This window comes from Coturnix japonica, chromosome 2, assembly GCF_054131305.1.
Source record: "Coturnix japonica strain WE chromosome 2, WE-NBRP24, whole genome shotgun sequence".
In the NCBI taxonomy this organism is placed as follows: Eukaryota; Metazoa; Chordata; class Aves; order Galliformes; family Phasianidae; genus Coturnix; species Coturnix japonica.
Window position 1 is genome coordinate 44,412,931 of NC_140664.1, and position 26,582 is coordinate 44,439,512.

The following is a 26,582-nucleotide window of genomic DNA, read 5'->3' on the forward strand; positions in this document are numbered from 1 at the left end:
CTCACTCAGCCTCTCTTCATAAGGCCTGTGCTCCAGACCCCTCACCAGCTTTGTAGCCCTCCTCTGAACACGTTCTAGGGCCTCAGTGTGTTTCTTGCAGTGAGGGGCCCAAAACTGAACACAGTACTTGAGGTGCGGCTGCACCAATGCCGAGTACAGGGGGACAATTACCTCCCTGTTCCTGCTAGTAACACTGTTTTTGATGCAAGCCAGGATGCCGTTGGCCTTCTTGGCCACCCAGGCACACTGTCGGCTCATGTTCAGCCGAACATCCATCAGTACCCCCAGGTCTGTTTCCGCCACACAATCCTCCAGCCACTCCGCCCCAAGCCTATAGCGCTGCCTGGGGTTGTTGTGGCCAAAGTGCAGGACTCAGCATTTGGTCTTGTTGAACTTCATCCCGTTGGCTTCAGCCCAGCTCTCCAGCCTATCCAGATCCCTCTGCAGGGCCTTGCTACCCTCAGGCAGATCGACACTCCCTGCCAGTTTGGTGTCATCCTCAAACTTACTAAGGGTGCACTCAATGCCCTCATCCAAGTCATCAATAAAGATGTTGAAGAGGACAGGTCCCAGCACCGACCCCTGGAGACCACTCATGGTGTTTCCAACTGGATTTAACTCCATTTACCACCACTCTCTGGGCCCGGTCCTCCAGCCAGCTCCTTAACCAGCCGAGAGTGTATCCATCCCAATGGTCTTGAATGTCTCCAGAGAAGGAGACAGCAAGCCTCTCTGGGCAGCCTGTTGTAGTGTTCTGTCTAAACTGATGTGTAACTCAAATATGCTACATGCCCCACCTGGGGCAAAAAGATAGCAACATTAATTACCGATTGCCATTTAAAGATATTGGTACTCCTGTTAGACATATATAGAAATTATTTAGAAAGCATGTAATAAATTATTTAGAATGTATCTTTCAAGGAGGATTCTTCCAGAAGTCAAGGCAACACTAACATCTTAATTACGTTTGGAAGATGCAGTGATAATGTAGATCTGGCAAGGAAAAAAATCTTTTTCATGATCAGGCCTATTGAAAAAAAGCAAAATGAGCAGGCCTATTGAAAAAAAGTAAAAGAGCAAAATGTTTAATTAAAATGTACTGCAACCTTGACCCACAGCTGATGAACCAATCCATGATTATATGGTGCAAGCTCTGAAGGAAATCTTATTCCAAAATGCATGGTATCTGTTGCACTTCCACATCAAATGCTTCTGTTCCTATGATCAACCTAGCTTGACATATATTATGTTACTGCTGGAAGAAAAATAAATACAGAGGCCAATAATAGCTCTCAGGCAATAACCTGATTTCCTTCTCAGCTTCCTGTAGCTCAGATCTTAACTGAAACCCCAGGTTACAATGTATACAATTTAGAGTAACTCTGGTTTCTCTGTATGCTGGGAACTGCCTTCAATATATCCTGGATCTAATTTTGAAAAAATCCCACACCAACCCCCAACAACCCAGAATCAAAGGGTAACTTTAGAGGATCACAGTAGAATTTTAGAAGTATGTTTTCTGCAGACAGAGATTCTATCTTTTATTAGACAAGCCAAATGAGAACCGAGAACTCAGAGAAGTTCTGTTACAAGCTCTTTTTCAGATAAATGCTTTTGTGCATCACTCTTTATTAGTCACACTACAGAAGCGGATGTGCACAGTAAGAGAGATTAAAAGGTCTGTCAATGTGAAGCTAAATCAGCTGTGATTTCCAGCTGTGCAGCTTCCAATAACCTTTGTGAAGACCAATTTATGTAAATATAACTGCCTCATGACTGCACATGAACAAGGAGCGTCCACGCTGAATGTTCAGCACACTTGTATCCAAATGGGTTCAACTCTGCAACTGGGTGAGCTAGGTGAAGGAGGCTGCTCTTCTCCAGTGATTATTAGCAGTAATGCAACCACTGAAAATAAAACATAGCAGAACTTGGACCTCAGTCAGGCATTACAGAGTTTAAAAGAAAACTCATTTAAAGGTATTTCTGTGTTTCTTTGTCTAAATATAATTCAGAAGAAAATGAATTCAAGAGCTAATCAAATTGCCTTGAAGATAACACTGAGCATGCACATTTAAAGAAAGTACTGAAGAATAAGAAAGAAACAGTCCAACATAAATTTTAGACACCAAAGAGAGATGAGAGATCTGGCATCTGAAATTCATACTTTTATGCATAAGATGAAGGATGTCAACGAATGTGAACGGAAAAACCATTGTATTGGTTTCCATAGGTGATTATTTTCTTGAAACATCAATGATGTTGTGCACTATTTTACATTGCTAAGATATTACCTTTGAAAAAGTCAACAAGCCATTTCCAAATTTAACATTCTGAAGATGGAAAAAAGTAAAACTGACATACTCTGATTTAAATGCTACTGTACAGCTAGCTGTAAACGCTGCTGTGTCTTCAGTTCTATTTAATATTCTATTACATATAGTCAGAATGAGGAATCCCATTGTGAATCTCAGCAGAAGAAAACTAAAAAAGGAAAAAACAATAATAGCTAGAAAAAAACCAACAACAAAGAACAGGCAGTGTATTCCTACTCTCAGTTACTATTAGAGGTCATAGCTGGAGCTTCATAGTAAGCTGAGTGCCTGTCTTCTTACCATAGAACTGTAGAATGGCTTTGGTTGGAAGGGACCTCAAATCACCTTATCAGCTTAAGAAGTTTCATGCTGCTGACTTTAAGGTGGCCATTTCACAGCCTTAAAAATAGAAGAAGTGTCCCTGAAAAGCAAAACATTTATTTGGTAGCATGGAAAAAGCCCTGGCTGGTGCAAAGGCCCAGACTATTCCATTCACCATTTGTAGCAGCACAGGTGATAACACCTGAAGAGGGCATGTTTCTACTCATCAGCAGGCCTGTAACATCTTTGCACATCAAATAGATGCTTTTCTTATAGGATTTAGTGGCCTCTCAGAGATCCCTCCTCCCATTCAAGATGCCAAGCACACTATTAGTATCCCATTCACATGTTACTACCTGCTGTTAAATGATGCCTGATCTCATTTCACTTGTAACTTTCTAATATGTTGTTCTTGCCTAGACAGATAGAGAAGGATGCAGATTTGCTCTGAAAAAGTTATGTTCATACCAAATTCATTCTTCTGGCAAGTTTTAGCTGAAAATAAAGTTCAAGTGCAGGATCTTTCCACTTTCCTTCAGCTGCATAGCTGGGCTTCTGGGACAGACTTTCATCCACTCTAATTCCATTTTGAAATGTAAAAACAACATTTACTGTAAATGGTCTTCCTCGTTCATTTTTTTAGCATTTTAACATCTTCAGAATAAGACTAACGAGGTTGCTCTGAATTAAAAATGTAAATAACTCTGTCCCAGAAAGATGAAAACTCCATCTGTGTATTACTGGCATACTGATAGGTTATAGTAACCTGGACAGCTTCGGGAACTATTATTATCCAAGGGTACTTTTACCATTCTACACCACCTAGGATTAAATGTTCTGTCTAACAGTGGGGTTCACCATTCACACATTAACTTGCAATCCAGAGCTTCCATGTACCATTCTACTGCACTCTGTGCTAAAAGTATTTTCACAGCTTGTCACATTGCCATCACACCACTGACTTACTTGACACTATAAAAGCTGCTAATGGCTATGTCCAAAGATCTGATGTTTTCAACCCTTAATTACTGAAGGCCTGGATAAGTTTGTCTATCAGCTCTGTGGAAAGCTCAGGGGGGGCAGATGCTTGCTTTTCTCTTGGTCATGGAATGGTAGCTCTGATTACAGTGTCCTGACTGTGGATACTGCATGCTTGCCTGAGAGTTGCTACTTCAGATCCTGCTCAGCTGAAGTGTCTCCACCCACACCTTCATTTTCTGGTTTCCACCTGTGTGGAGTTTCACACATGGATGATCACTGGAGGGCTGGAGCACTTCTACTGTGAAGAATAGATGGAAAAATCTCTGGGGAGACCTCATTATGACTTCCTGTATTTTAGTCAGGGCTTTAAAAAAAGACGCAAACCAACATTTATGTAGTCTGATAGTGATAGGATAAAGTACAATGGTTTTAAAATAGAAGATGGAAGTTTTAGATCAGATGTTGGAAGGAAATTATTTATTCAAGAGATGGCGAGGCGCTGGCACAGCTGCCCATAGAAGCTGTGGTGCCCCATCCCTGGAGGCGCTCAAGGCCAAGTTGGATGGGACCCTGGGCAGCTGAGCTGCTGGGTGGCAGCCCCGCCCATGGCATGGGGTTGGAACTAAATTTGTTTTGAGGTCCCTTCCACTCAGAGACTCTATGATAAGAAGTCTGGTGCTCAGCCAAGAACCATGAAGCTCAAGTCTCCAAGTCCTATCTTCTCTGATTTCTAATGAAAGGATCACAATTGACCATTAAAAAAACAGCAGCTGAGTTTGTCTTATGCAGATCTATTAAACTATCTTAATATTTTCTAAAGGACATGAGAATATATACACTAGCAAGGAAAGACTTTAAAAATCTGAGCTGGTACTTAAGGGGGACTTCTCAATTTAAATGGCATTTTATACATTAACAAAATGTGAGTTTATATTTTACATTAATTAAATACTGTCAAGTGTAATCTAAACAATTTAATGGTTGGCTGGGTCAATTAGCATTTTTCAAAGAATGATAATTAGTATTTTTTTTAACCTCAAGGTCACAGCACAGATCCAAGATCTTCCCAGTTAGAACACTGACATTAATTAAAAGAATAAACATAACATTTTCATCCAAAGATCTTAGCATGCGCTACTTCTGTCTGTATTTCCTCAAAACACCTAAACGAAAATTGCCTGCTGTTAAGGATTAGGCTACAAGAAGTGTGCTGAGACACTGACAGAAAAGAAAAAAAAATACATTTTCTTCAATTACCACAGGAGAACACAGGCAAAAAGATTTTCTGCATAGACTGGTAAACTGTCTCAACAAGTTTGCAAGCCCGATACAAACATATGTCCTCTTTTACCCTCTTCTAAAATGGAAGTATTACCATTGACCTGACACAAAGTGTCATACAAATAGATAAAAGTGCTTTCAGCAAAGGTTATATGGTCTAAATGTCTGGGATCAATAAGAACACTAAAAATTCCCTATAAACTTGCCTCTGAAAGAAATTTCTGCACCATTAAGTACAAAACTACTTGCTTTGTATATGGCGATACTGAACCACTTATCCTACAAAAGCAACTGATCTACTGTTTCTAACACTATTAATTATCACATTGAACGCCTACATAAGGTGTATCATCATTTATATTGTAGGGTAGTTTAAATCCCAAGATGTCCATCTATAAATAGTGGAGGAAAGAGCTCCCTTCCCAGATGGTTTAGCAGCTTTTCACTATTTGTGAAAAAGTTGGCATGAGAATCTGACAGGAGAGACCCCGCTAGGAATCATGGTTTAGTTGAGGTAAGTGCTGGCCTGAGATCTTGCCAAGGGAATCTTTGAGTTGATTTATCCCAGGGAGATGAACAGGAGGAACAGAAAAGTATGATGTCCTGCTAAGGAAATGGAGTGAAACCACAAAGATAATGGAAGGACTTTGCCTGCAATCAAACAGAAACCTGCAGTTAAAACATATTTTAGTGCATTAGAAACAAGGCCCTTGAAGTGAGACCACAACAGGCAGGAATAGCATACAGGCGGCTTGTCTGTTTTGGAGGCTCCTAACACCTACAGTTTCTCAGACATTTGTATGGGGCTGGAAGGTACAAATTAGGAGGGGCAGCTGAGCTGTGCCCTAGGGGAGCAATGGTTTCAAGTGTCTAAAATGGCAACAGAAGCCCAATTTTAGGTAACTGAATCCAACCTTTGATGGCTCATGCATGAGATGAATCAGAAATAGGGAAATGCCAAAGGATCTTTACCTTCTAGTTTTAATTTCGTTTGATTTTCAGCAGCAAAAGCAATGTAAAGCTGGTATGCAGCCAGAATCAGATCACCATTAGAAAATTACCCTTTTATACAAAGAGCTATAAGCATAATTTAATATTAATTATTCAATTTCAACTTTCTTGATTTTCCTTTGTAGACTGGTGACCACTACAGTCACCTCAACTCATTATTTTCACAAGCAAATTGTAATTAATATTTAGCAAAATCTAGAAATGGAAGCCTGTTGAAAATGAATGCAAAAAGGAAGACCTCTCTTTATAATTATATGCTTTCACAGAAAGGATGATATGCTGTACTTTACATTATGCTTTTCAGGTTGTTTCTTATCTATGAAGTCAATCAAATAAATACATGAAATAAAAACATAAAGTAAATGAGGCATAAACTAATAATATCCCTAGGTACTGACTACTTCTGCATGTGCACTCCTAAATCTTAAACATACTGTGCTGTACATCATGTGGGACACAGTTTTTAAGCTAATTCTCACCCCTTCTTCAGTGAGTTTCAATCTGCCATTCTCTATTGCTTTATTCTCTGATCAGGAGGAACCTACACAATGACTTTACAACATTAAAAATACCATTGATTACAAGTATAGGACTAGAAAGAAAAACATTCCACCTTGCCATAGCAGTAAAGCACTAAAACGTGCAGTTGTGCACTTCTATATGTGTGTATATATATATATATATATATACACATGTATGTATATCTGTCCCTGTCAGCTTCAGAATCCTGTTTGTTTGGATCAAATTAAGTATTTGCAACGGTGCTCAAATCCAAGCCTACTATCTTGATAACGCAACATATTTAGAGCAGAAATCAAAGGCTGTGCTGCTTTATAAAGCAGAGGTACCCTGTGATGTGTCAAGCACACAGGCCCTGCATTTCTGGGTAGAAGCCTTAAATCATTCTGCTGACAGGTGTGCTTAGGGAGAAAGAAGGGTTGTTTGTCTTAATGTCTTTCTCTATTTTCTGCAGCCTATTCACTCTAAATGCAACAAAGCATCTTGGAAAACATGCTATTGACGTAATTCCTTACTGTGGCTGAAAAACATTAAACAAAAATCATGTAGCCTTTGAAGTCCAACCTTTTTATTCTCTATTCTAAATAGTAAAATGAGGAAAAATTGAGGCTTTCATGTTAACTCTACCATTCTTATCTCTATTTTCTCCAGCAAACACAGAGAAAACAAGTTGGACTACCACATGAACAACTGAATATCATAGAGAACTACACATCTTTTGTAAAATTTGATGGCGCAATAGAAAAGTAAACCAGATTTTTTTCTATCTTTGCATTTTAAAGTTTGCATTTTGCCAAGTTCTGCAGCTGTTCTTACTCAGTCCTCAGCAGCACAGCATGCAGAATACTGCTTCTCATTGCAATTGTTTGACACAGATTAACAGCTGAATACTGGAAGAATCTGTACTTTTTCCCAGGTTTTAATCCTTAATCTATACTCCTATAAGTAAACTGCCATGTCATGTTTGAATAGAGTGAAGCATTCCTCACAAACATTCTGAATATATCTGGTTAAGATCTACTTAATACAGTACACAACAGCTCTGTAATAGCCTCACACAGATTAACACAAAGACTATGGATTTACATGCTTTTATTAATATGTGCATTTAAAAAGTGCCTAAGCACATTCTGGCTTCTAGACTGAGCCATTTTTTGTCAGTTGTTTTAAAATAAATTGTCAATGTACTTTCAAGCAAAAAGATCAAAGTTCCTTTGATGAATTTAAAGGCATAAGGAGACAAATAAAAGTGCCTGTGCCACAGCACTGACAGTAGCACAGGAACAGCAGAAGGGTGCTGCAGTTCAAGTGGCATGTGCTCTTCTCATCCACACATTAAAATATCCTGAGAGCCTAACATAAGTGAGTAGCACAGGGTTGGCAAAAGTAGGTCTGCATGGTACAGCAACAGCTCCTCTTTGGCTGCTGTGCAGCCATGTTGTGCCAGGTCAGACAGGCTCAGTGAACAGAGGCACAAAACAACCATGGCTGGCATGGACCTCTGAAAGTCATCTAGTCTAACCCTTTGGTCAAAACAAGTCCAACTGCATTGCAAAAGCAATGCTTATCTATAGAGTGCACACGAAACAGAAGTCACCTGGGATCCTGAACTAGCCCAGAGGTATATTAAAAGACAGATTGGTGCTTAATGTAAAGCAATAGTAAATACCAGACTGAGCTAAATCTGGGAAACAGTGGTGTAATAAATGTCTGTGGTATCAACGACATTAAAACCTCTGTATGAATGTACATATATTCTTCCCAAAAAAATAATAGCCAAGACAGTATTAAAATGTACATAAACCCAAAAATTTTTGGGGAAAGAATTACAAAGACTTTAAAGAAGGGCAAGCTAGATTTTTTCTAATTCTTCACCTCATTTCAGATGCAAGTGTAATAACTTCCTTCCTTATGCGTGCAGTCAGCATAATATGTTTCTCACTCCATGAACTCTTACTACAAAGAGAGGATCCCACTGTGAGGGGCTATGCACCCAGCAAATGCCAGAGGATTCTGCACCACTGAAGAGCTAAGAAAGCTGCTTGGACAGTGAACTGAAACCCAAATTCACCAAAAGCTCATTACAAAGAAATGTCAAATCTGTCTCAGATGAAAATGATAACTAAAACCTGCTGAACTGTGCAGGATTCAAACTGAACCTGTAATGGAATAGCTGTAAAGATGGCTGTAAGTATCTTGAGACACCCCATATCATTAATGTACTTAGGTTATGCCTTTAAGAGTGAGATCCATTGTCTGAAAGACAAGCTTATTAACTTAGATTCTGACATTTTTGTAGCTGACATCAGCAGATGTCCTGCTTATAAGAAATAGGCAAAATATACTATAACAGTCTCTGAGTGTACACATTAGGATGAATGCAAAACTATTTTCAGCAGAATAGTTTTTCCAAGCTGAAAACATAAAAATGAACATTATCACACCATCCAAATTCATTTCTAAGTGCAAATGTTTTGCAATACAAAAATTATTTTCCATAATCCTGTTGAAAGATTGGCAAAGCAGATGAGACTCAGTGCCAATGTAATGGAAATTTGAAGTCTGTTCCCAGTTCTACTTAAATTGACCTTGAAGAAGCTCTCCAATATTTTATTTGTGTAAATGAACCACTGAAAGATACTCTGAAAGGTAGAAATATGAACCATGTGTAATGCGAAGGCAGTAGAAATATTAACAGCAATTAGCAGAAGAACTGGAACAGAAAATTTCTGGTTTCTGGGCTTCCTATCAAATGTATCTCTTAACATGGCAGGACAACAACATGGACTGTCTGTGTCTCTTCCACAGTTGTTCTGGTTCAGATAAGATCACACAATCTGGAGTTGTGTTTATCTTTAGGCATTATGTGACATAAATGTGAGCAACTGAAAATATTCACTAGTGGAAATCTGAAGATCCAAGCCACAATCATTGGCACATAGTACTTCTTTGGATACCCAACTCCATTCAATCTGTAATTGGAAACAGAAGACTTGAGACACAATAAATACCAAGCACAACAAAGCTAATTTCACTGCATCTTCTGAGTATAAATTAGGCCTATAAATAATGGTTTAGGCTTTTTATAGTATTAGAATAATGGTAAAAGTATTAAAAATTTCCTTCAACAAGAGTACTGAATCATAACAATTGTCAGGGTACCCGCAATTTCTTCAGACATCTAAACTTTCTATCAGCATAATATTTCATTATATGGTTTGACTTTAGGTTTCATAATATTGAAATGGTTTTAAATTTTCCTATATGGAACTAAATTTATTAATAGTGAATTTTATGTCAGAATTATGCTGAATCTATTATCAGCAATAAATGTGTTAAGAGCATGTCTTATGAGACTCAACAGGGTTATTTAGTTAAAAGGAACTGAAAGCACTGAGAATTAAATCAAACTCTGAATTGTTATTTTCTGAAGGTAGGTTAAAGAAAGTAAGCACGTATCAAAGTGATCAATCCTATCAGCTCTCAAGTGGATTTCTCCAGGCCACGTTCTGTCAACTGTACATGCCTTTGGAGCACCATCAGAAATGATGCCTGATCCTCACTTGAAGGCACTTAAGTCATCAGCAGCTTGGAGGACTGACAGGAACCACTTTGATAAAAAGCAAACCGAAGACGGTTGGACTAGATGATCTTGTAGGTCCTTTCCAACCTTTTGATTCTATGACTGTGATTCTATAAGAACAAAATGTTATATGATGTTTGTAAAATTCCCCAACAGTATAATTTTTGTTTGCTTATGGTGCCAAAATACAGTTATCATAGCACTGGGCTAACATCTTCAAAGATGCCGGAGAAACATCAGGAAAATTACAAATTTGTATAATCATGAGACACGGCAGATCTGTTTTTCAAACTCTTATCCTGATTTTAAGGCATGAGTCTAATTTTTTCAATTTTCCTTTTCATCAATAACTATTTTCTTCCTGTGATATGACAGGTTCAGGTCACTGTTTGATGACATAACAAATACTCCATTTCTGCCTACAGGAATCTATATTCCTGTATCTGTAAAATATTGTACCCACTGTCTACATGGGCTGGAGTGAAGAAACTTCTCCCTGTGTAATTTCTAATTTTTTAAAGAATGTTTCTTCTTTTGTTGTGGATTAACCCTTTCCTCCTCGCATACCAATTTTATGTTTCAGTGTTTCCTGCTAGACAAATGGTGCACATATTGGTTTGTCTAGAGTTCTTATCTAGACTCAATTAAAGCTCAATGAAGTAGTTAATTAGGGTTTTTTAAGAGTAACATCATCTTACATATATCAATATTGCATTTGCCATTCCCTTTCATGAATCAGGCCATTAGCTCCAAGACATCTTCAAATGAACTTTACATTTACTGTACTACAATATCACTTTTCATTCACTAGACACATTTAGTTTCTTCAGGCTGTACGCAGGAAAACTCCAAGTTTGTGTTAGCAGTACAGTTATGTTTTATGGTATGTGACAAAGAATGTGAGAAACTCACTCTCTGCATTAAAAATAAAGTAAGTTTCTAATCCTCAGATGTGTGAAAACAAGATTCAAGGGAGTGCTAAAAACTCAGGAACCAGAAGATGAATAAAAGGAAACATAAATCAACAATTTCCAGAGCTTGATGGATGTTTTTAAACATCTGGAGCTGACATTACTGACTTTATTACACATACAAAATACGATAGGTCCACTGTGACTATCTTGTGTTGTACATAAAGCTTACTTAGCTGCCTGGAAAAACTGTATGTTATGCTTAGGAGTTATTGATGATAACACATAATTCAACTATGACTGGGCAAATTAGGTTGGAAGATATACATCAGTCTCTCAGAAAGAAATGCCTCCTGTTTTTTTTTTTTTTTTTCCCATGGAAACTACAAGCTAAATGATGCTATTTGATAGAGCAAATTCTCAGCTACAAAATAATATTTTTCAACATAGGCAATGCCATTAGCTGCATATTTTCAGCAGTGATGAGCAGGAGCATGCATGCTATGCTCATAACAATCTTCTGAAGAGGTACAAAATTATGCAGAAATGTGTCCTATCCTTTGTTTTCTTACAACAGATCCCGACTATCCACTCCTGTGAAACAGCAGTACACCATTCACATTCATATGGAGGCTCTCAAATCATGACCTTTCATCACACAAAAGGAATACCAAGATATAAAAGTTTACTGTATGTTTTTGTAGAACAAATGAAACATCAAAAGATCTAGATGTATCTCTGCAGACTTAGAAGACTGCTGTTCAGTGTTGCTGATAGGACTGGCATACTTCTGTGTTGTTGAAGATTTTAAAAAATATTTATTACAAGTTCATATAAAATTTTCTATCAAAATTGTATGGGCACTAAAAGGAAGTTACACTAAATGTTATCATTTCTTGAGGTGTGCTTTTCAGAGATGTTTATAACACATAGCTCTACTGATAAAAATAAACACAGAACATAACATTCCAATATTACATATCTGAGTGCACACAGAAATTTTGTCTAAATTAGCATGATTACTCATACTGTAAGAAGTTGCTTTACTGTTAGCACACAGTAGGTCTTGCCTCTTTTTACCTCAGGAGAAAGCCACTGGCTGAAGAATGTCATATCTAGTACATCATCTTCTATAATTATCACAGAGATTTCTAATATTAGCAGCATTTATTTCCTAATTTTGAAGGAAAGCTTTCTTGCTTAGCAAAGTTATGGCTTTTAAACTAACTTCTTCCTAGAGGACTACCAACTAAGAACAACTAGCTCTTAGTATTGGTCATTTGGGTGCTCCTTTATAACTTCCTTCCTCATAATAATAGGGAAGTTATAGAAAGATAGCTGGGTTGAACTAAAGATGATGATTTTATCAGTCCTTCTAGCAAATCAGAGATTGAATATACTGACATACTTTTGAATATTCCCTCTGAAAAGCAAATCTGTTAGTTTTTTTCATACCTTTCACAGAATGGAAAAATAAATTCCCTTCCTCTTTACAGTGGCCTTTGAGTTAAGTAAATGTTATGTAAATATTATAGTATTTCTTCTTTGTTTACCTTTTTTTAAAAAAAAAAATAAATATCCAAACAACCATTTTTAATGAAGTCCATCTTAGTAATCAGTTTGCTAGATTTCATATCATATCATAGTATCATAGTCTCATGCGGGTTGGAAGGGACCTTAGAGATCCAACCCCCAGGACTTGAGCCTCCTGTGTAGCAGAGCGGCACTTCTACCACTTGCACCACAGGGGATTCGAACCCATCCCTCCGGTGTTGCAACGTGGCATTCCTACCACTGCGCCACCGGGGCACACATTTGTGACATTTCGATTCCTTTCTCCTGAAGTTTATCCCACAGATCTTCATCTTCCTTCAAATAAAGTGTATAAAACCAGAAACAGAACCACATCTATAAACTTCCAATGCCACCTCTTTCTCTCTTGCTAAAAGTCTTATGAAAAAGTCCTTTCAAAACAGCAAATAAAACAGTGTAATTGCTATAAAAACAAATAATGAAAGTAGAAGAAAGACATGGTGAATCTTGTTTTTATTCACCAAACTTTACTTTGTTTTCAGATCACCAAAAAGGAGGTTTCTAGTTCACATGGACTAAAAAAGATCTGAGAAACTTGGAAGTTTTGTGAAATTAATGTTTCATGTCAGATGAAAGCAAAGATGAAAAACTCCTCTTCCTTTTTATGCAAATGGAAAACCATATTCTCCACAGACCCCAAAATGAACAGGAAGAAAGAACAACATTTTGGAAGTCATGCTATCAAACCATAAAAATACGAAATGGCCCACTGGAGGGCAATTAAAACCAGCAAAGACCTGCACAAAAATAAGATGTAACATTTTATCATGTTCTTGATTTTATTACTACATCTTCTAAGATCAACTCAGCAGTTGCAGATAAACATAGTTGATGCAACTGCACTTGAGTATCTTTTAGCTTTTAAGTGTGAAGACACTCATCCATGGTTGTTTTATTTGACTTGCTCAGCACCTCTGATTTCAGTACATTTCTAGCTCAGTGGCCAGCTTCTCCTTCTAACGTGCTGTTTTAATGTAGCCCTCTACTTTCCAGAGTAGGACTTCCACCTGTATGTGCTCCTGCAGCTCTCTTCTGATCCACTTTATTATTTCAGATAGGAAAGTTAACAACATTATTCACACTTATTCAAAAAGGACTTATTTTGCAATAGCTTTTATAGGTCCTTGGCACTGGTCTGTAAACTAAAGTTTATGGCAAGGCCTACAGGAAATGAAAGAGTACATAAAATTGTTCCTACTTCATGGCACAGGTGAAGTCCAACATTCACCTTCCTTCATCCACAGCTCTTTAAAGGTTCTCCTAGGACCTGTCACAACCTGGCAACAGTGGAAACAGTAGTATATCAGCATATGGTTACATAAGAAGTAAGTGCAGGAGTCAATATAGTTTATAGGTGAAGTGAAGCATTCAGTATTAAATTAACTGCCTTCCATCTCGGGAATCAATACAGATGACACCTATGTAGGAAGCAGCCATTTCCCAAATAGCTAATTAGAGTACGCCTCAGAATAAGCAAGCATAACAACCAGTCATTATTGCAATTATTCATTCCTCTGCCAGTCACTTTGCCTTCTCTCAGTGTACATTAATGTACTATATAGATGGCAAGCACAGTTGAACAAACATCATGTTGCACCTGAAACTACTGAAGCACAAAAATTGAAGATAGTATATTGATGATTCTGAGCTAGAGATATGAAGTCATTACCAAACGACACTAAGCTAGATGCTGTCATATGCCAGTGTCTTTAGAAAGACTCTCATACTGAATATAAACTGCAATTACATATCTAGAGCATAAATGCATCATTTGCTATGCAAGTTCAAACAACTGGTCCATGTGCAAACAAGCAAACACCAACAACTGATGACATGTATATTCTAGCCAGAACAGAAACACGTGATCGAGCTGTTTCAAGTATTGACTGCAGCTCTACTTAATTTGCATGCCAAGTTTCTGACATGTGTAGGGTTTATGAAGAAGCACAGAAATCTAAGTTATCTCTTTTTTTAGACTTCTAGACTCAGCAGTGTAAGAAAACCCCATCTGAGCTTTATTCATTGTACGACACATTCACTGTACCACTCCAGGAACAGTTTTCAAGAATCTCATTGACCAGGTATTTCTACCAAGCTGTCTAATGGACTGTAACAAGTTGCTATTTGTTTAAGCTCCCAGAGCCAAATCAAGCGATTACCACCAATAAGATTTCTAACTCAAACTTTTGATATTGTATGTAGAAGGTCAACATAAGTTCTAATCTTTTCTTACTGTTTCTTACTCCTAGGTTTCTCAGGACTCTATTTTTAGGGCCAGTTCGCCTCTGAGTTTTTATAAATCATCTGGACATAGGAGTTGAGGGCACACTGATGATGGGAGCAGAGGAGCAATGCTGAGCTCTGCTCTCTGTGACAGCAACAGGGCTCAAGGGAATTGCATGGAGCTGTGTCAGGGGAGGGGCAGCTGGGGGTTAGGGACAGCTGCTGCACCAGAGGGCAGTGGGCATGGAACATGCTGCCCAGGGGTGTGGGCACGGCCCCGAGTGCTGGAGTTCATGGAGCATCTGGAGAGTGCTCTCAGATACAGGGGTTGGATTTTGAGTAGTACTGTGTAGAGCCAGGAGCTGTATTTAATGATCCTTATGGGTCCCTTCCAATTCAGGATGTTCTGTGATCCTATATTTGCTACAGTAGAGATTTTACACCCACTCACATAATAAACATAAGTAAGATACTGCACTATCTGTGAAAATAGGGTACTGATAAATGTTAACTTCAAATCTCAGTTACTCTAGCATTTGACAAATTGGTATAGGCAAAAATACACCTGCACTGAAGGATACAAAACGTGGTTTGATTCCAGAAAATCATTCGAGAATAAGGAAGAAAAGCAACATAAATGTTTTTATGTTAACGAAAGTGTGATAATAAATATTTTTCACAAGTCTTTTATCACTTCTCCTTTGACAGTATAACTGAGAAGCAGTTGCATAACATCAGCAGATCCATAAAAAAAAAAGTGTTATGTCAACAAATGGCAGCCACCCACCAGCAAACACTGCAATAGGTCAGAAATAATACAACAGTAGGATGAATCCCTGTGGTATTCCCAAATTAAAAAGATCAAATATTGACTGAAAGTTATATGAAACAGTGAATTGACCTCCTTACATTAAGATTTCCAAATTTGATCATAGCTGATTAGTGCAATATGTTCCACAGTGGTATCCATATTCCATAATAAAACTTCAAAAGGGATTTACTAATTCTTACTGGGAATTTTTGCAATGTTGGTACAGTACTACAGTAAACATTTCACATCTTCAATTCTGATAAAGTTTTCAGTGTATTCTCATTTTCACATTAAGAAGACAATTCACTGTTTAACAGAGCATGAAAGAGCGTGAATTTCAAGGTCAGGCTAAAGGCACTACCGTATGAAGTTTCTGAAATTTCTTATACTCATCTGGTAATATCTCCTTTAACTCCATTAACTACAAACTCTTCTACATACTTGTACCAAAGGCAGTGCATGTGATTTCAGCTAAATAATAATGAAGAGTAGGAAGATGACAATAATGTTTTTCACTTACAACTACCAGGCAAACTACCAGATGATCTTTCATTATGCAACTAATAAGTAAAAAGTCTGGTTTATATTGAAAGAACTGAAGTCTGGTTTGGCCTTATCTTGAAATTCCGATTAAATTCTTCTGTCCCATGCAGGAGATGGACACAAAATTGCCTTACTTGCACAAGATGGTTGTTGAAAAGCATAATATTTGGCATTTTTACAACTTCGAAGGAGGCATACATTTACCTTTATCCATAACAGATCACAGTAGGCTGTCACTGGAATAAGTGGACACAAAAGCTCACTGAACATTTTGTTAATGTCCTATGGAGAGGAAGGCTACTTCAGTAATTCTCCTGCAGACCACAAAGCATCTTTCCAACAAACATGCCATCTGTACGAGAAGGACAGCCCTCAGCAGCAAGGATGGCTATTTCTCATCAGGAGATCAATTTGTAAGGGAACAAATTTATGACAGTAGGTTGAGGTCAGGGCTCAACCTCACCTCGATGTTCATCCCACACTCACACAGACAAACAAGAGAAGAAAACCTCTCACTGGTCCAGCCAAAGTAGGTGACAATATTAACAGCGCTGCATATCCAAAGCTCACCATGTAGTTTCACTTTATACAGACAGGCTGTGTTTCCACTGGAAATAAATGAGAGAGGTCTTGAGAACAAGGCAGTCGGCTAAGCTGTTGGCTAATGTTTGTAATTTCTCTGAAGCACTATTTAGTTACTTAAAATAAATTCCTCCACATATCATGCCCAAGCTGCTCTGTCACTGAGGATTAAGTATGCCAACAGCTTTTCTCTACTAGTCATGAAACAGTTCTATTAAACCTCCATGCTGGTACAGATGAAGGTCCCAGGTCTACCTGCTCTCTCCTCACTGTCACAAGACTAATGCTGGTTTTCCCTTGGTAGGTGAAAGCGTTCCAACACTGTGTGATAGGCTACTAAGCCTGCCCAGGGTGCTGCAAGGACAGAGTGCCAAGCATGTCAACTGGTTATATTTCCCCTTTCCCACTAAATCTGCTCTGAATTCAAACGTCAAACTCTGACTGAAAAGCAGGGAATATGCAAAGCTGCAATGCTACACAGGAAAGTCCAAGACCAATAAATTAACTTACTAACTGGTACAAAGTGCTTTTTTAGCAATACAGTAACAGGAAACTATGTTAATTCACTGAGTTAGCAACCCAATGAACAGTTACTATAGCAGTTTTATTTATGTTTTATAAATGTTTTTCTATAACTTTGTGGTTCATACATTTCTAAGGGAAGAAACTGCAGACGTCTGATGTGTGGGTGTACCTTTTGACATTGACAGTTGTGCTTAATCTCTGCAAAATCACATTCTGTGGAATATATTGCTTCTCATCCTTTGCTATCTTACAATTACTATTTCTAGCCAATCAACCATATTTCAAGATGAGCTATTACATCTTCTGCTTGAATCAACACTCGCTTAGACTGTGAAAATGTTTCCTCCTTCTTCCTTGGTTAGGCACTGCCAACTTCAAAATGGATTATCAAGGAACACCTTTTCATATATTTAGTCATTTACGTTGATTGCAACAGGGCTAAATCACATTATTGGTTCTTAATTTATCAACTGCTTGTTGCTCAAGTAATAGAATTTCAATATTTTCTGTTGTATTGGAAGTAAAGTCTGACATTAAATGCTGGTTTTGCAGATATATTCCATGAGTGCAAATCTTTAAAACATAAAAATCATTTTTACTGTTATGATTTTCAAAACCTAGTAATAGAAATTCAGTAAATGTCCTAGTTAATCTTGTTTTGTTATTCAGTTTTATTTCTGATAAGCACTAGAGTATCCTTTTGGTTTTATCTTAAAATTTCTGTAAGAAATCAAGTAGTATTTCTGAAGTATGTTAGTGTCATGTCATAAAATCAGAAGACATGAAATGATGTCAGTATAAACTCTGGGAAAACCTAGTTCCTTGATTTATTTTTTCTTATTTGTTGACTTGTATAATGTAAAGTATGTAACAAAGACTTAAAAAATATTCTGAAATTCTTCTTAAAATATGGCAATTGGTCACAAGAAAAGACTGAGATACTACCACCTAGAAATCTGTAAGCTGTATACTGAATCCACTGAAATAAACTAGGATCCAATTAGCCCCCTATTTCCCCAAAGGATGCAGTGCTGAAGAATACATTTCACAAGCAAAATTCAGCTACATTTTTTACAACAGTATAAGAGGCTGGTCATCTTCAAGCTAAGTGCAATCCTATAAACCAAATCAGAAGCATGGTACTGCTCCCCAACATGTTTAGGTAAATACACAGGATTTTTTTAATCACATTTAATAAAACTTTTTATTCTGTTCTCCATCCATCACACAATGCCACCACATTTCACAAGGGCTTTTGATTCAATACAACCAATTGGAGTGTCTATGCCTTCTGGATCCTCTAACTCAAAAAGTAAGTTGAGAACATAATGATATTTTTCTTGCAGATGAAAAATAATCTGCTAGCTCACAAGAGTATAAAATGTCTATAGATAGGAAAAAGATGGGGGAACCTTTCTACAGAAGCACCATGGTGTATTCCATGTCCATCACATCATGTTCATGATGTGTCTCCCCCAGCAAAATAATTAGAGGGAAGTTTCTGTGCACCAAGATACTAATATCTTGGCTACAATACTAGTTACTAGTGGCTCAATTTGCTTGAACTGTGTCAGCCAAAATTAGCCTTGAATGAACTTGTCCTAAATGCTAACAGCTGCTAGAAATGCAGTTTTAGAATTTGTTTTTCTCACAGATGCTACCTCTATCTAAATACATTAATTCTCCTCAAGTTCAGTTATATATATTAAGAATTATTAAATTAATGTACATTTCATCTCTCCATTGGACATTTAAATACACAGAGCACGATGGAGAACTATTTTGTTTATCAGAATATCATACAGGATCAATAAAGAATTGTCAGTCATTTAAGTCAGAAAATGCCAATCTAGATCTACTCAATAGAGACTACTTTTTCTAAATGACAGTATAATTTCTCATAAAACTGGTTTATATTTTTCTGTGTAGTAAGCTATATATTACTTGTACTTTTTAATTATTGCAGTTTCCTTTTCTTAACTGTTTTGTTTATTTCTCATTTTAATAGGATAAGCAATCAGGAAATTCTGTTCAATAAACCAACTCTTTAATTTTAGTGTCATAAACCTCTGAAGACTTATTTTTGATACCATGACACCCTATCTAAATACTGAAAGCCTCCAAAGCATCCAAAGTAGGGTGATATGTAATTTGGATCTACTTAAAAACAATTGTTCATAGAAGTGAATTCTAAGACCTTTTTGCTATCCCTCATCAATGTGTTGGGCAATACAAGGCTTGAAACAATACTAAGAAAAGGCTATAGATATTATTATCTAACATAGTATTCTATTAAAACAGGAATGGACAGTGATTTGCTACCTAGTTCATTCTGCAATCCAGATATTTGTCAAGCTGTTATCCATAAGTTGGTGGAAAGAGAGTGTATTCTGATAAGCTTTTTGACCCATGTTTTGTATCCACTGCTATTATGAACACATCTATAAAATCCAAGGCAGAAATCTACTTAGTACCTTGCAATCAAGAAAATCTCTATTAAAAATGTATGGGGAGAAGAGGAAACAGCTTCCTGCCTGAAATCCACTTTGACATCAGTCACTTGATATTTGTTTGTTCTCTGTGTGCTGTACAGAATTACTGAAGCACACAGAAATGACACTTTGCCCTTGGGTGCAATGGAATGACAGATTAAATGAGTAAATAGAAGACTTGGAACTTTGTACAAATGCAGAAAAATAAGCTACTTAAATACTTTCAAAGCCTTTTCATGTGTCATTTTTTTTCTTTTCTTTTTCTTTTTCTTTCTTTTTTTTTTTTTCCTTCAAGAGTTTAATTAACCAATTTGACTCTCAAAATCGTAGGGAGTATGAGGGAAATAGGCGGGGTGCGCAACTTGATTAGTTTACTCACAGCTATGACTGCCTTCTTAAACACTTGATGTTAACCTAAAGGTACATAAATCTCTTGCTTAAGGCAAGACCAGCTGATACATCAGATTTTTTTTTTTTTTTTTTTTTTTTTTTTTTACTTCTTAAAGCACCAGAGTTCAAACAACTAATTATGCTTCATCTCCAGAAACTAAACTTCTGATACATATTTAGATCCTTCACATATCTTAAGGGATGCTTTTTAAAGCCCAATGAAATAAAGAGTAAATTTTGGTTAATTTTTTTGCATCTTCTTATCAATTTATGATTTCTATAGGAACTAAGGAAAAAAATTACAACAGTTCAATACTGACACAGGTATTTATTGTGGTCAGTTACCTACCTAATATTTACTAGCGAAAGCACAGAGACTCAAATTCATCACTGGACTAAAGAGAAATTTTAACATTTCAAAAGGGATGGTTTACAAAATCTGTTACTCAGGTTAAATTACCTAATATCTTTTCCTTCTCTAAACCTTCAATAGATAACTGAGGACATCCATAAAAGGATGATCCATCATAGGCTATTCAACTTAAGTACGAAACTTTCATCCCACTAAAGAAACAAGAGAAAATTCTAGAGAAGTCTCTCTTTCACTGTGTACTTTAGCTTTCTGTTTTCCCATGGCAGTTGCCATTCCTTATGGCTGACAATAGGATACAGAATATGAGGCTAAACAGACTTTCAACCTTGTAAGATAGGGTTGTCATACCCACAGTACCATCAAGATGCATTTAGACAGTATAGAGCTCTTCAGTGTTAAAGCCAATTGAAGGATTTCCCTACCCTACCCACTCTATCCATCTCAGGCATTCACCTCAGTGCTGTGTCACAGAGAGGTCAACTTTTAGTTGCAATGAAACAACTGTAGCTTCCTGATGGTGTAGGCAGAAATCCCTTTAACTACACCATTAATGTACCTTGTATTATGAAACTGAAGGTTCAGAATTCACTACATGCTAAATGCCAAAAGACTCAGGGAGCAGGGAACTAGAGGAGAAGTTGTGAATGCGTGTCCTCGTACAGAGGTTAAAAACATAAATCCATGGTACACAGGGTAGGCTAAAAAGGCAGTGATGACATTAGAGGCAAGGAAATTGCCTGCTGTTCATACTTCCTGCATTCAGAAAAAAAATATGCTTTCTGTATCCTCTTTGTTAATAAACAGAAGATCATTAAAGCAATGGTTGACTCATATAATCTATTTCACCTCTTGGCTGAAGCAGCTTGGCAAGAATCCAGATGGGACTTGAGTAATTCTGCCAAGAGGCAGCAGAACTTTCCAGAACATGAACATTGATTTAGATCTGGCCTTCCATTAGAAGAAAAAAAACCCACAAAGATTGTTACTTTTGTAGTATGTTATTCTCTGAGCTTGCTACAGATGTGTAACTGCACAGACATATCTGCTCAAGATGAAAATGACTAACAGATCTATCACAGAAGCTTCTTCCATTCTCAACAGCACCAGCTAATGGAATAAGGTACAATTCAGCAGAAACACATGATCAATCTGACATTTTAAGAATCTTATTTCAGTAACAGCAACAAAAGCATTTTCCTCTGCTGTTCCCATAGGTCAGAATATGCAAAAAAGCTGCATGCATTTGTATTTTTTTGTTAATTTATGTAATTTTATAATTTTTTGTAAAAGCTTAATTCTGATATCAGAAGTGATGTTTCCGTTGAATATTAAAGTACCCCAATTCTAATTAACAGTAAATAAATTGAAAATTTTTACTGTATGGATATATATATCTATTTCCTCTTGTGGAATCTAGGTAATCATTACTGAATTGTAAAGAGATTGTGCATTATTGTGGCTTTCAAAACCAAATACTGTCTCAAGGATCCTTAAACACTTCAACAAAAATTATGTCTTACATATAGTACTGTAAAGAGATAAACAGGAAAAACAGAGCTAGCATAAATATTAAGCAAATGAAATTATTTGTAGTGTATGTTCAAGGAAAAATGAACACAGTGGGCTGAATGCACAAAAATCATTATCTGAGATATTACAGCAGGGGAAAAGACAATGTAGGTGTTTTTAAGAGCAAGGAAGAGGGGTAGTGCATTCTATCATCAGATTATACAATTATGGAACTGATACTTTTTTGAAACCAAAGAGATTTATCTACAGCTTCACATTTACAGCGCTCAATGGAAAGGAATCTGTTTCAGATTCATAATGAGAATCTGGGGAAATAAAGAGATGCGTTCTTCCAACTATAGATAGACAGGACCTCTGGCACAGCACCTGCGCTTCAGATTAGCAGAAACGTACTGTGGCCCAAAGAGAAATGCCTCAAGAAATATTTACATCACTGTGTGTGACAGAACAATCTTGCCAAATGTCCCCCAGAGAAAGGTGCTGCTAGTGATTTATGAAAAATCAACTTTTCTCCCCACATAGGCTGGATCAAAGATTTAACAGAAAGAGCTGGCATGAATTAGAAACATACAAAAACACCACCAAGACACCCTAACAAGCAGTAGAAGCAAGATATTATCAAAATACATGTTCTCTTGCGATATTTCAGGTGCTTTCAGGACAATTATTGATGCCATGTCATAGACACAGCTAGCTACTTCTGGTGCCAAGGCAGCAGGCACACTTTCCAAAACAGAAGTGGCAGAGAGAAAGCCTCTTCACACTCAGTATTGTCCACTCATGCATTGCAGGTGAGGATAACAGTCCACATTTTCAATAGAACTCTGTCAGTGCTCTACAAGAGCAGCTGTGAGACCTCTTAGGGGAATTTTCTTCAGCCAACCTTCAAATGTTTCACTTTCAGGTTACCTGCTAAGGAAAGCTGGGCACAGGATGGCAAGCTGCCTTGCCCAAAAATCACTAAGACCAAAAGCAAAGCAGGTATCAGGACAAACATCTCCCCAGCCCAAGGTACACTTACCAAAAGAGCTGAGCCTTATCCTCTCACAATACCAGTTTGTTGGTGGGTTGGACACACCAGGACAAAAGATATACCTACAGGAGTGGATAGAAGGATCTGGGCTTGTTTAGCTTAGAGAAGTGAAGGCTCTGGGGAGACCTCACTCTCACCTTCTAGTACTTGAAGGGAGCACATAAACAGGAGGGGGAATGTCTGTCTACAGAGGTGGATAGCACTAGAATAAGGGAGAGTGATTTTAAACTAAGATAGGGGAGGTTTAGGTTAGAAGTTAGGAGGAAGTTTTTCACTCAGACGGTGGTGACACACTGGAACAGGTTGCCCAAGGTGGCTATGGATGCCGCATCCCTGGAGGCATTCAAGGCCAGGCTGAATGTGGATCTGGGAAGCCTGGTCTGGTTGTTGGTGACTGCTCATGGCGGGGGGGTTGAAACTGGATGATCTTTGAGGTCCTTCTCAACCCAGGCCATTCTATGATTATATGATTCCTCTTACCACACAGGAGCATCTATCTTTTATTATTTTAGGACAAAAAGGAAATATATATTTAAAAGCACAAGCAGTAAAAATGGAAAAATATTCAGAATATTTTCAAACAGAATTTGTCATTCCTGTCAACGTCTTGTTTTCTATTCCGAAAGAAATGAAATGAATTCAAAGTGGTTTTCAGTTTTGTGTTTTGAAATGAAAACACATTAACCAAGGTAGTTTTTTCCTTGAAATTTATCTTTTTCTCTACTACTTTTGACAACTGTATTGCATCTCATGAGCAAGTGGAAAGCCATTCACAATATTTAAAAGGTTTTCACTGGTGCTTCTCATTACAAGTCAAATTTATGTTATTGATGCATAATCCACACTACAACTGCATGTTAAGTGTACTGTTCATTTGTTTTTTTTTGGTTTTTTTTGTTTTTTTCCCCAGTATAATGCAACATTTATACTGTTTTACTGAAGAATAAATCACTATGAAGGGAGATAATCTTAAATGTACAGAGACCAGATGGCCTTAATTCATAAATGATAAGAACACAAGGAACTGCTGGATTCATCTCACTCATGCTCACACTAATATGTTCAGAACAGCTTCTTAGGCTTTCCCCAGGCCCTCTAGCCTTATGAGAAACAAACTGTGGTTCAGGGGTCCAGCGAGAAAGTTTATTCTAAATTATGTACAGCCTTCAGTCTTGATACACAATTACAGGAATTTCTAAAAGTTTATATAAGCAAGAACAACCTCTCAATGCGTTTCCTTCACTACTTTTCTGAAATTCTGCATCTAAAGCATCATATCTGAGAGGAGTGGACTGCTTGCATATAGGGCTTTCTCCACACTGGCAGCAGCAGATTCTGATAAAGTGCTTAGGGACACCAAACTCAGCTGTCTCTGGCCTTTTGACACCTACACTGAGCCTACATCATTCCAAAGCCCTACTACTTAAATCAGAAGATTAGTAAAAGAAACACTAGAATGAGAGAGCACCTGAAATTAGTGACAATTTGAACTGATGAAGCATTGACACCAGGTAACACCAAAAGGGACAGAAGGTGAAAGAAATGAATTTTTGTGATTACTGCAATACAAAAATTGTTTACGGTGCCCAGAATTTCTTATACAATATGCACCGCTGTTACTGCTTTTTGATGTGCTTGTATTTTCGTCTTGAGAAATATCAAAAATGCACTAAATTTATCATGGCCTTCACTTACTCTTTTATTTTAAGCAATGAAAGCAGAGAAAAAAATGTACTGACATGGAATGACATTCATGCCTTAGCAGAATGTCAGCACATGGCTTTTATAATGCTCAAGCAAGAAAGACTGCTACTTAAAAGTAAATGTATTTAACTCCCTGTTAATGAAAGTACTAAACCATGATGACCAACTATTTTAATATGTGATCCTGACAAGGGTTTGTGTCAATCAATGTTCAGACCATACAATGGACATTTACTGTGATAGTCACGCTCTTCTTTGACGTGAGAATCTAGGATCGTTGTATCACCATTCCAGACATTAGGATCCTACAGCTTTCTTTCTTTAGAAAATGGTCTCTCTTAACCAGTTTAAAGTTTGCAAAGATAATTATCTGGAAACAGACATTCTGTTGAATAACTACCACCTAAATTTTATTGACACAAACATCTACGAACTCAAAAAATAAATAAATAAATAAATAAATTCTGTCAATATATTATGTGTGACCCAACTAACAAACTTTAATGATAAACAAGCCACTTTTCAATAAAATGGAAGTTGAGTGCCTAATGAGGACTAAAGGTTACAAAACAACTTGTTAGTGAGGTAAGAAGTACTTTTATTTTTTCAACTCCCCTACTTATACAGAGCTTTCCTAGTTCTGTCTATGGTAATGTGTTACTTAACCTACTCTATTTTCACAGTGTATTCCAGATTATGTTTCCCTATATACTGTAATTTGTAGTTAGAATAACATTATTAATTGATAATTACCCATGTAAGAAGATATTATCTAATACTTTCTTAATTGATTACTCACAATATAAGATCTATGAAAGGAAAACAAAGTAGCTGTGGTCTGGAAAAGCTCCCTGATAATCTTCTTATAAAGCAATGCATTCTTTATTTGCATAAATGTTTTTGATTAATAACTTTCATGACATGTGCTTGCTCTGCATGGTTAGCATCTGTAAATTTTAACAGGTACTTTAGGTAGAGCCTTGGTAAGGAAACACTTTTAAAATATGAAGTCAATGAAATGGAGGAATTAGAAACTGATACTTTGAAGCATTTTATCAGAAACGTGATATGTATGAAAAAAGTCTATAAAAATCTACCTACAATTAAAATATACTTACTATAAATAACCTTTAAATTATTATCCCTGGTTGCTCAAAGATGTGGTGGATGCCCTGGGCATGGTGACTTTCATGGCTAAGCTGGAACCAGGCTCTGGGCAACCTGATCTAGTTGTGCATGTCCCTGTTCATTGCAAAGGAGTTGGACTAGGTGACCTTTAAAAGTCCCTTCCAACTCTAAGGATGCTATGACTCTATGATTTCTAGCTTTCATCGAATGATAATAAAATATGGATGGTCGTTAGAATTTACTTTAATAGTTCTCAGAAGGCTTTATCCTGCATGGAAATGTTACCAGTTTGTCCAATTAATTTCCCATAGTCTACCAAAGAGTAGTCTAATGCATTAAAAAGTTAGAACTAGATTTTTCACTGGAGATTGAGCAATCAAACAATAAAGGTTACACACTTAATATATAATATGATAGAAAGTCAATATGAAAATGCTGTACACAACTCCTTTTTAATTTAACATTTAAAATAAATACATTATAAAACTACATATTTAACTTTGGACTTGTGAAAGTGCTGACTACACAAAAAACTGGGAATAAGCTGTCCTTTGAAAATAGATGCAAACAAAATAAATAGCAAATTAAAATTAAAAAGGGAGCATATCTATATTCGTGCAGGTAAATTATTTTTGGATGGTTGGTAAGTAACTATAGTATGAGTAGTTATTCACTGTCATCAGAAACTGTTTAGGTGTCTTGCTTTTAAGTCTAAATTTTATGTTACTTTGAA

General features: G+C 37.0%; 1 protein-coding gene across 15 annotated transcripts in view; it reads right to left on the reverse strand.

Annotated features, from left to right (window-relative positions):
- DLGAP1 (DLG associated protein 1) overlaps positions 1-26,582 on the reverse strand; it is a 365,353-nt gene that overhangs the window by 190,445 nt on the left and 148,326 nt on the right. For 6 of the 15 annotated variants that reach the window (XM_085539647.1, XM_085539648.1, XM_015855349.3 and 3 more), the window contains one exon: positions 13,714-13,792. The exons of the other annotated variants lie outside the window; for them this stretch is intronic. The gene's annotated coding sequence lies outside the window, so the exon portion shown is untranslated. The remainder of the gene's footprint in view (positions 1-13,713; positions 13,793-26,582) is intronic. 15 annotated transcript variants of the gene reach the window in all.